Raw genomic sequence first — 11,736 nt, 5'->3', positions numbered from 1 at the left:
CTCATTATTCACTGCAACACTTTTCTGAATGTTGTAGCCTTTCGCTATTGGTTTAAAGCCAAATGTGTATTGTGTCTGGCATTAAAAATTGTCTTTTTTATCTTTATTGTTGCAACAAATAACCACATATATGTAAGAATATTTGCTTTTTTAGACTTTTTGACAAAACATACGGCAAAGATAATTAACAAGTGCTCGACAACAGTTCTGACATAAAACAACGGAGATCTTTTAGTGGTGTTACAAAAGATGTTTACGTTTTATTTTTATAAGTTTGGAAGCATAAGATATATCTATATGCATGTTGCTATGATTATGATATGAATATGATATGCAATTCTAATGACCATAAAAAGATGTCTTTATGTTTTTTGTTTATCAAAAAACAAGAAAAAGCAATCAACAACAAAACAGTTCTATAGTATTTCCAACAACGGTTCTACAACGCTATGGTATTCTGGCAGTATTATAGTGCCACAATAAGGGTTACATGCACATAACAAAGTATTACAAGACATTGTTAATTTATATGATATTACCAACACCTCTTAGCATATAGCGCAACCCATACACTACCTTTTCAAAAACTGATATACCAAGTTTCTCCTTTTTATTAAATGTTTTGTTGGTGCCCAGTCATAAAACTACATGTTTCTGAAAGTTTGTTTCATAGTTCAGATTTAATGAACATGGAAACAAATACTGCTCTTGTTATATGTTTACTACAAAGCATACAGTTACATTACAAATAATTGGGAAGTACAAATGTACTTGCAGAAAATTTTGTTAATTCTATATTTATCTAAAACCACCATTGAGGAGTCTAAACTAGTGTATCGTCGCTAAACCTCACTTTTTAACTCTTACCATATTCCTCTATTACAAGAATGTGTAAATCAAATACAACGCACCGGGTGAATTACTTACATACGTAACAATAACCACAGGGACATATTGTAACATACAAATATGTTCATGTAAAGGTATATTAATCAAATCTCGAGGAACCGTACACGTATGTACTCAATAACATTGCAAAAGCAGACACCATAGTTAAGGACACGACGAAGCAGGACAGGAGATAAGTATCAAACCAGTCCGCCCCTTGAGCAGGATTTGTGATCTAGTTACCATGGAGTTTCCCACATATTCCGTCATCGAACAGTGAAAGAGAAAAGCGTAGTGACTGAAAAACAAGGACAAAGTTAAAGAACGCAGTCACCCACACAACACTCCACAAGGAAATGTTGGTATGTATACATGTACAAGGTGACTTAGCATATGTACACATTAACACAATCAAATAAAATAATAACATAGCAGTGTAATATGTGCAATTTCATCACTGTTTAATACAAAAGTACAATTGTTTGTAATAACTTATGGACATGTCACTATAATAACTTTTTACTTACTTACAAAAGTTTATTCACAATGATATTTATGCTCATATATTTCTTACATCTTTTAAAATGTTTTAATTTTTGGACGTAAATTTTTCTTTATGTGTTTGTAAAACGCCAATGAATACCTTTTACGTAAAAATAAGCGTTTAATCAAATAAAACAGTTTCAAATCAGTTTCAAGTTTATAGCAGTAACAAACATATACATGAGAAAGTTCACTGTTCACTATTCATAAAATATTAGTAATGGCACAGGAGAACTTAGGGGTCATGCATCTGTATAAAACAATCCCGCTTTAATGCGCGCTAGAGGGGCAGTAGTGTTTTCCACTTCCCGTTACCACTCATGAATAGATTAAATCTTGCAACATTTTTTATTTGTTGCTTTATCTATGCTTCTAAAATCAGAAAATATCTCCTCATTCTAAAAGTATAAACATTTTCCAAAACAAAAAATTAAATGCAATTAATAGTAAATGTTCGTCTTGAAATATTTCATACGAAATGTTTTGATTATTATAACATTAAATCTCAGTGGCTTTGAACTTGTGGTTTACGAAAGTTTATTTCACAAGACTTGACACTGTCATTACTATCTGTTTTACGTCTAAACAATTACAAATGGGGTTCAGGATGTATTCTACCTGCTGTAGTTTTTGATAAGATTCCTTGCATAGGAAGTAAATAAAATCTGGAAAGCAGATCCCTCGGAAGCACCGAAAACAAGGCAAACAGCGAAAATTGCAGACTCGGTTTGATTGAGTCTGTTCATGAGCAGTAATGGAAAATGCAACACTGCCCACGCCCTCTAGCACCGGCTTAAGCAGTATTCAATCTTCAAATATCAATGATCCCGAAGGACCAGAAAATATAACAACACTGAGATGAAGTCAGTCATAAAAACAAAACAACACAACACGATTCGTAATATATCTAATGTACGAGATATGTAATGGAATGAGAACTATGATAATACAAAAAACTAGTGATTTGTATTTTGTATCGTTTTAATTGTTTAATATTTTCTTTCTCCCTTCCCACCCCACCACCCACCAGACTACTTACCATAACTGAGTTACTTTAATATTATCCTATTATTGGATCTAAGACAGAAATATGTTTGTTAATATTGTTGCGTGGATTATATTGAGTTGTTTTGCTTTCTTATATAAGAGGTGTATGCCTTAGATTGTGCAACTTTTCACTGGTATACAGCAATTTAACATTAATATATATATAGCATTTTAAAATTGTGATCAGAGTAAAGTTATTACATTGTAAATTAAGACAGTTAAGGGGTGGGGACACCCTTCTGTTTGCATCATTTTGAATCCACTAACTATGCTTGCTCTCCAAAAAAACACAAACGATGAATAAAAATGAATGAACAAATGAGGGTAAATTTAGCGTTGGGGCAGCCGGCTGGCAGTTTCTTAGCTTTCTTGAATATTTTAAATCATAGTAAGAAAAGGTATTTTCAGGAATGTTAACCTTTTGGTTCAATGTGCTTTTTATATTTTTGTCAGCATTATGATATTGCCATTTGCTGTTCCAACTTTGAGAGACGAAGTGTCCTGCGCAAACCCCAGATTCTTATCCCAAAGGTTAACGTCACAGTCGGAAGTCAAAGGTAATGTCAGATCTTGTCCGGATTGTAACTTCGCCATGCATAATGCAATCTTTTTTTCTTTTTTTTCATAAATGTTTGCCTCAATGAGACAATGTCGTGTGTAACTCCCAGACCACTACCTCAAAGGCCAAAGTCATACTTAGAGGTCAAAGGTCAAAACTCGATGTTGTTAGTCCTTTTGACAACTGGCGGGCTCGACATGTTGCCCAAGGTCATCTAGTTTGAGTGTAAGAACAATTTCGAAAATATTGCCTTTGGTTTCTTGTATGGCATGCAGAAAAGTAATTTTGCTGATATTTTAACCCGTCAAATAATAAATAATGAATAAATAAAGTATAAATCTGAAGCATGGAAGATATAGAATCTTAACATCACCGTGCATCATAATTTTACATGGTCCAATTTTATAATCATTTATTCTACTTAGCATTATACTTCATAGACACCTTCCTTATTTCTACGTCTAAGATATTCTTAGGAACAAAGAAATTGCGGCTTCTTTGATGCCTTGCATCAAAAATTCGTCTTGTGTCTTCTGGACCAATAATTTCTGTATCTCTTCTTCTTTGGTCAGATTAAATGAGCGAAGAATCAGAGGCAATGATACTAAAACAAACGATAATCCATTTACTTCATATTTTCCAACGACTGGAATAGAGATATGCTATGCCTTGTTCTGGCTAATTACTTTTCATTGGGATGATATTATTCATACCAAAAAGCATAGAAACAATATAAACATGCTTTTAAACTCAATAAAATTTTGGAAGCCTGTTCTGCAACCAGAAATACGTAATTATAAATATGTAGTATTTGTCAAATGTTGAAAGCAAGTATTTCCAATTAGAATGATACAGATAAAGAAGATATATTTTTAGAACAGTAATTTTAACTCTGGCAATATTCGGTGTTGCAGGGAATAAGATTCTATGTATCTGTTTAAAACAACAACATAATAATTTGTTTTTCACTCTAGATAAATATATAATCTTATTCTAGTAAATCTTTATTTCCAGACATTTACAGGTATTCAGTAATATGTTGCCTGTTGCAATGCTTTGAAACCTGTACATGATTGTGTGCCTTTTACACTGATGAATTTAGCTATCCTACATTGTATACAAATTTGCTTTTGTATATGTAGTGCATGTAACTGCCATAGTAATGAAGTTAATGGTCCTTGGGAAAAAATAACAAGGTATAGATTTTTTACTTAAATGTTTATGTGATCACTCGATTGCCAGAATTGTAAGCTAACTGTTTTTGCGGTTTGCTGTAGGAAGAAATGAAGCACATTAAGAAAATAACATTTATATCTTTTGTTTTGTTTAACGTTGCATATAAGTGATAAGGCGTCTTTATAGCTTTTGACGGCCAGGGAAGATTCCAGCTGCCCCTCCGGACATTATTTCGGGGACGGACCTGGGAAGAAACAGCGATCTTCCTCATTCCTGGGAAGCTTCCTCTCTTGAAAGAATTCTACAATACTCTCCTAGCTGTATTATTTACACATGCTTGTCGATTATCAGATATCACTAAAACATTTGCGTCCGAGGGGAATTTTCTCTCCCCAAAATACAGATACCATATTTTTCGTATCTGCTTTTTTTGTCCCAGCTAAAACAATAAACATCGTAAATGCGCATACTAGTTTGCTCTGTCTTCTGCGAAAGCATTGAGTACATTTTTTTTTGTGTGCACGTCCCCGTGATTTGAGTTGCGGTATTGGGAGGCTGCGTTTTTGGAAAGGGACTTTTCCTGCTGGATATTCATTCTTGTTTTTTAACATTTCTCGTCTAAATTCCTGACCATGGTGTGACAGGGTCGGCCAAAATTACGCCAAGCGGTTATTGAACGCGAATAATACAGGCTATAACATTACAGTAAAATATAATCAAGTTGAAATTCACCAGCCAAAACCCTTTATTATATATTTGTTCAGCCAGACGTTTTCCAGATACAATGTAGTTAGTTTTATTCAACCTAAGACATCCAAAGATATAATTATGTTTCCATCCCGGTAGAATGTATGAACCAGATCAAACCGCTACTGAGGGAGTGCAAGATATGTCTCTAAAACCTATGAACAGACACCACCTGGACATGCGTTATGAGCACCGACACATAATCCAATGGTTCTTCTTTTTTTGACCTCTAAAAGTATTATCTGAGAAATGGTCATAGGTAATTCAATTATTCCACATGCTAAGCGGATTTTGCAAGCTTTCTCCCCTGAAATGCAATTGTCTGAGTGGGAATAAAACCGTAAACATGTAGTGTTGAATAGGCAGTTATTTAAGAATTCTAACACGACAAGCAAATAACCTACATACATGTAGAGCAAAATCTATCTCGGGTTATTCTGCAATAAACCACTCGCGTGCAATGACGTCATCCGATCCAGGCGCGCAAAACGGTCGTAAAAAGTAGTTACCATTTTTCTAACACTTTTGATACTAGTTTGTCGTGTGAGAATCGAAATAATAAGTTCCCAAGTGTGATTTATTGTAGAATAACCCGAGTTTTCGTTCTAATGCCAAACAATATATCACTCAGGCCTACGGCCTTTGTGATATATTTTTACGCATAAGAACTCAAAACTCGGGTTATTCTACGATAAACCACGCTTGGGAACTTCTTATTTTGATTCTAACACGACATACTAGTATCAAAAGTGTAAGAAAAAATGGTAACTACTTTTTACGACCGTACTACGCACCTGGATCGGATGACGTCATTGCACGCGAGTGGTTTATCGCAGAATAACCCGAGATAGATTTTGCTCTGCATGTATGTAGGTTATTTGCTGGTCGTGTTAGAATAACAATTTACATAAAAAGATAAATGCATTAATCCTATTTTCTCTCTGAAACATATTCTATGGTGTCTCTACTGAAGGGCAGGAACGGGGATGGGCTGTGAGCAATAACACCAGTTTCACTAGGGATATTTTGGTAGACCTCTAAAAATTTGTTGGAGCTTCTTCTCAGTGGACTATGTAAAACCAAAAGCGTATTGAATCGCATCAAAACGTGTCAGGCTTTGTTTTGTAAAAACTATGAATTTTTCATCACTTGGAATGATAATCATATTTTTAAATAACGTGAGCTTCCTGAAGAATCCCAGTCTCTGATAGATAAATATTTATCAATCTGTATCTAAAAAATCATCTTGTCATAGGCAATTTCATGTCAGAAAAGTTCAAACATTTATGAGTTACACCAGAACTATCTTAATGAGAGAAACATGCCTTCCTCCCTTAGCCTTTGAAAGCAACGCATCAAAAAACATAAAAAAGTGTTAGGCGTTGATTTAAGAGAAAAATATTATGACTGATGTAGTAATGAACATCTAGATATATATTTAATTCTTATATATTAGAGTTGGATTTATTTTCCTGCTGCTGGTAGACTTTTATGTAATTTGCATTATTACCAACATATTCATACCCATGATACCTGTACATTGGTATAGTCACACGAAATAACACCGGACATAATATAATTATCATCGAGACATGAAAGTAACTATGGGTAATAAAGGTAAAACTTTCGTAAAAATTACAGTTGTTCTTGCAACATTCCGTCTTTTTTTTTTTTTTTTTTGAAGCACAAACAGTTTGTATTGTGCATATTTAATTGCAATTTGTAACAGACAACCAACATGTAATTCTAATAACCATTATAATAATATATCTTTTGTTTATATGCGAACAATAAAAACACTCAAAAACAAAACAGTATTATAATATTACCAAATTTGTTCTACGATGATGTTGTTTTCTCGAGATATCACAGAAACAAAATATAAAAAAGTAATCGTAACACAAACATAACAAAGCAACAAAAAAGGAAGTCGAATTTCTATGATTTACCAACATCGCAGTTTCGTAGTTTAGACTTCACGAGCATGGACGAAGAGGCAACTAAATGAATTTTCATTTGTTAATTTTCAAACTGCATATCGATAAAATAAAAACATCAAAGTACAAAGTCGAACAAAATAACAATTCAAACGCCTCCCGCGTCACATCACACAAATACCTGTATTTGAAAATGCACCAGATATCATTACAGTAATAACTGAGTGCCTGGCATACACTAATAAGGAACTTCGACCTTGGTTTATCTGCTAGAATTGCCAAGAAACAGAATGTTCCTAATTCTGTTTGAGGCAGATATAAAAGTTAGTTTAATTGTATCTTTACTCTGGGTGCGCTTTGTCAATACGCTTAATGCGGTGAAAATATTTATACTATTAGACATTACAGTAGCATAGTGTGTCGGTATCAAATAACATTTTTAAGGTCTATATATCATATCAAATCTGAGCTGTTATTTATGAGTATGCAGGAAATGCCCGAAGAATTATTATGCTATGAACAGTGGTGTAATAAGTCATTATCACATCAGGAATTAGTTACTAAGTTACGATCCGAACATGAATCTGTTAAAGCAAGGGCAGACAGAAGGCATGAAGAACATTTATTCTTGTTGTTTTTTTGTTTTGTTTTGGGTTTAACGCCGTTTTTTTTTTTTCAACAGTATTTCAGTCATGTAACGGCGAGCAGTTAACCTAACCAGTGTTCCTGGATTCTGTACCAGTACAAACGTGTTCTCCGCAAGTAACTGCCAACTTCCCCACATGAATCAGAGGTGGAGGACTAATGATTTCAGGCACAATGTCGTTTATCAAATAGTCACGGAGAACATACGCCCTGCCCGAGGATCGAACTCACGACCCCGCGATTAGACAGAATGTTTACATTAGGGATACCACCGAAAGTCGACGTCATAATTTGGTAGGTCTCATATATTTTCTGGAGTCTAATGTAACTTGAGAAAACAACTGGCTGTTTTCAATGACATTAAAACACACTTTCAGGTTGTGTGCATGCAAACTCCCAAACCTTAAAACATCATTCTTACATTTCAGTTTCTGATTCGCAAAATTTGACGATTATCTTCAGATATCTTAAAAACGCATTTTACGCAATTTCGATTGAAAGGAAAAACCCCATATTTATCAGTCTTATTCAGAAATGTTTGGGTTACTCCGAAACGTACACATCTTGCGCAACATGTATCTGAGCAATGCGACAGCTTATACTCCACTAAAAGGTACGCCTTATTACATAGATCACAAGGATGACTAGCATAAACATATTGAAGAAAGGCAAACGGTTCTATTAAATTACAAATAGACATACAAAGTAATGTGTAACATTGTTTATTTATTTCTTTATGACGCTGATATTTTCTCAGAAAAGCCTTTTCTCTCTAGGCTCATCTCAACAGACGTTAGAGATAAAAAAAAATAAAGTTTTTTAAGATAGTGCAGTTGAAGAAGATTTTATTGCAGAAAAAAAAATATTTTAAAGGACTCTAACGACTGATGCAAGTCTATATTACAGACAACTCTCGGGTATCCTGGAATTACTCTGCCTATGATTGACAGGTACAAATGATGTATTTTACATGGACACCCAACGTGAACTTGTATATAAACCACATCTTCTAAACACTAATTTCTGAAATTCTTCTTCTTAGGTCTGTTTTAATGAGCGGAGGGTAAGAGGCAATTATAATAAAAACAAACTATTTTCCTTGTGCTCTATATTTTCGTCGTCTGTTATACAGATATTTCCCTGATAACTTATACTGGAATGTTTACTTATATCAAGAAAATGTAGACTAGCTCGCAGACTGTATAATAAATCTTTTTTTTTTATGTTACGATCACTTCTCTGAGAAAATATCCCAAATAGATTGGCAATTATCTCTTTTACATAGCATAAAAGAAAAAAAAATCTGAAATTTTATGACATACTCCTTTTTAATCTGTGTTGTTTCTAGTCTACAAAAAATGGTAGTGGAATTCAAAGCAGACACTAGAACCGTAAGTTATATAACAAGAATGCAATACGTATCAAATATACGAGGGTTGTTCAATAAATACGTATCAAATATACGAGGGTTGTTCAATAAATACGTATACCGATGCCAGAACTTCAAAACTAGTCAATACTGCAAGACCCCTGTACCAAATCTTACATTGTACCATGCAGTATGTTTTGATATGATCATTTGTTTAAGTAAGAGGTATGTCAGCGACGTCTTCGAAACGTCGACTTTGCTTTTTACCTTTTTAAATCTATTGAAAATATACTGGACATCCGTGATTAAAACTCAGTGAATCATAAGTATGAAGAATAAGAATATTCATTTTCAACAAGATATTATTCCTGGTTGATTTTAAATAAACATTTTACTGAAACATATAGATACTGGATTTGTTTTGGCATTCATTTTACTGAAAATTTGTGGGTGTGTTATGCCTGCTCAAGTTATTGAAATAAATGATAATGGATGACTGAGCTATCTTTTAAGATCTGTTAAAGTTTACGGAGACATCCCTTAAATGTAATAAAAAATATATTCACGATGCTGATATGTTTTTCTTTTGCAAAATGTTATTTTATTTGAAGTTACTGGTGTTTTTTTTTTACTTTTAACAGCGCGTTGCTATGGTTATTAAATTACCTCTAGTTGTGTACTGTGTGGTGTCATTCTCTTTTAATAACTACATCTGCAAACGAAAATTTAACTGGTTAAAATGGTACCAGTTATAAAGGGGACAAATTTGTAAAGCCAGTCTATGTATCTATTGAACAAACCTCGTACATATCGCGTATTTCAGAAATATAAATATTTTGAAACATGTTTGTTCACTGTTTTTGGATACTACTAGTATTTAATGTTATAAATGTTTAAAAAAAAAACATTTCGATAACGAGGTACTAGGCGTGCAAACATTTTCAAAATATGATTAAATTCAAAAAATGCCGAAAAATCATAAATAAATCTTTTCTTCAGTGTAGTTTCGTGTAGACGAAATAAACCTAGCCAAAATGCATAGTTTTTCTTACCGAGATTTATTCTATTTTAGTTTATAGAAACTTGAAAAGCAACATTTCGATATGTTACGACATAGACTGTATCGTCTCGGATTTCCTGGTTTCCCCTTGTTTTGATCTTGTAATAAAAGAATTACAGATGAAAGTTCTATTAAAATATGGTTGTTTATATTTGACCGTGCAAGGAAACAATGTTTCCGAGAAACCCGGCGGAACAATTAAGGGTCCATGAACAGTTGTGTGTTTGTTGCGTTTAGCGCTGATTTTTCTTCAATATGTCAGTTATGAAACGGTGGGCAGTTATTCTAACCAGTGTTCCTGGATTCTGAACCAGTCCTAACAAGTTCTCCACAAGTAACTGTCAACTCCTCCACATGAATCAGAGATGGAGGACGAATGATGTTACGCATAAAACGCTTTCTCTCTTTAGAAATGCGTAAACGTTTTATAAAACATATATGAATAATTTCACCTCATTTTGAATATTGTTGTGTAATTTGGGGAAAATTGTGGTGTTGTCTTAGCAAATAAATTAATTCGTTTTCAAAAGATGGCTGCGAAAACTATTTCTTGATTTTGAAACTCTGTCTGTTACATTGAATTCAGAACTAAATTGGATGACCTTTCCCGAACGCGTTAAATATCAAAAAGTAGTTATCATATATAACGCCATATATGGCATAGCTCCTGAATATCTCAAAGATAAACTTACATTTCGTGGGCTGAGACTATTGTAACTGTATATACTATGAAGAACAAGATACAATAGTTTCGCGCTCAGCCCTCGATCTAGACCGTTAGGGTTATCCTCTCATCTCTAACTTTATATGCACCAACCAAATAGTGAATTTTTCTGAAATAGCTTTCTGTACTCTGGTTCAGCTATTTGGAATGGCATCCCCTAGCACATAAAAATGCAACTTAAGTTAAACATTTTAAATCCTTAATGGAGCAATTTTCCCAGTTGTAACATTCTTTTTGTATCATGATTTGTGTAAATGTATGTATTTGTGATGGGCCTCACGGAAGACTGACTTGTTCAAATGTGTTCCTGCGTTAAATAAAGTCTTTATTATTATTATGATTATTATTGTTATTATTATTACACAATGTCATTTTTCAAACCGTCACGGAGCACATTGTATCACATCTCACCGGCGTTTTTTGGTAATAGCCAATTTTTATACAGACTTTTCTCATTGTGGCATTGAGACAGCCTTAACAAATTAAATACATTACAAATCCGACATAATTTCATCCAAACTAAGTCTTTTGACAACGTCAACACCAACTAAACTGACAGTGCCTGTTACTTAAAGGCATAATTTACGCGCTTTATTAAAATTAAATGTATTTATAACTCTAAACGCCAGCTTTATCAAGGTTGATGCATATTCCAGTAATATAGACAGCAAATGCATTTCCGCTGAAGCATGTGGTTTATGTTAGTTTTATCATATATTATATATATTTGCTGTTCCGTATCAGTAGCAACAAAACAAATGACCCTATCAGAAAACCAGTTTGCCAACACGTGAAATGTACAAGTAAAATATTTTACTTTAAGAATGCTCTCTGATATAATATTAAATTATTTGTATCTTGTAATAAACAGCAGGTTGCTATTCAGTGTTTAAAGTACTTTCACATGCTAAATTAGATTTGAAGAAAAAAATATCATAATAGCTTCTCCGGGTTTTTACACCGCAATAAAATTCATTTTAGTTATTTTTTTTTCTTTTTAGAAAAAGATGCAAATATCGTTAGCGCTAACTAAGAATTAAC

Source organism: Mercenaria mercenaria, chromosome 1 (assembly GCF_021730395.1).
Source record: "Mercenaria mercenaria strain notata chromosome 1, MADL_Memer_1, whole genome shotgun sequence".
Taxonomy (NCBI): Eukaryota; Metazoa; Mollusca; class Bivalvia; order Venerida; family Veneridae; genus Mercenaria; species Mercenaria mercenaria.
The sequence above is the reverse complement of the archived record's forward strand: the minus strand, read 5'-3'. Positions refer to the sequence as shown.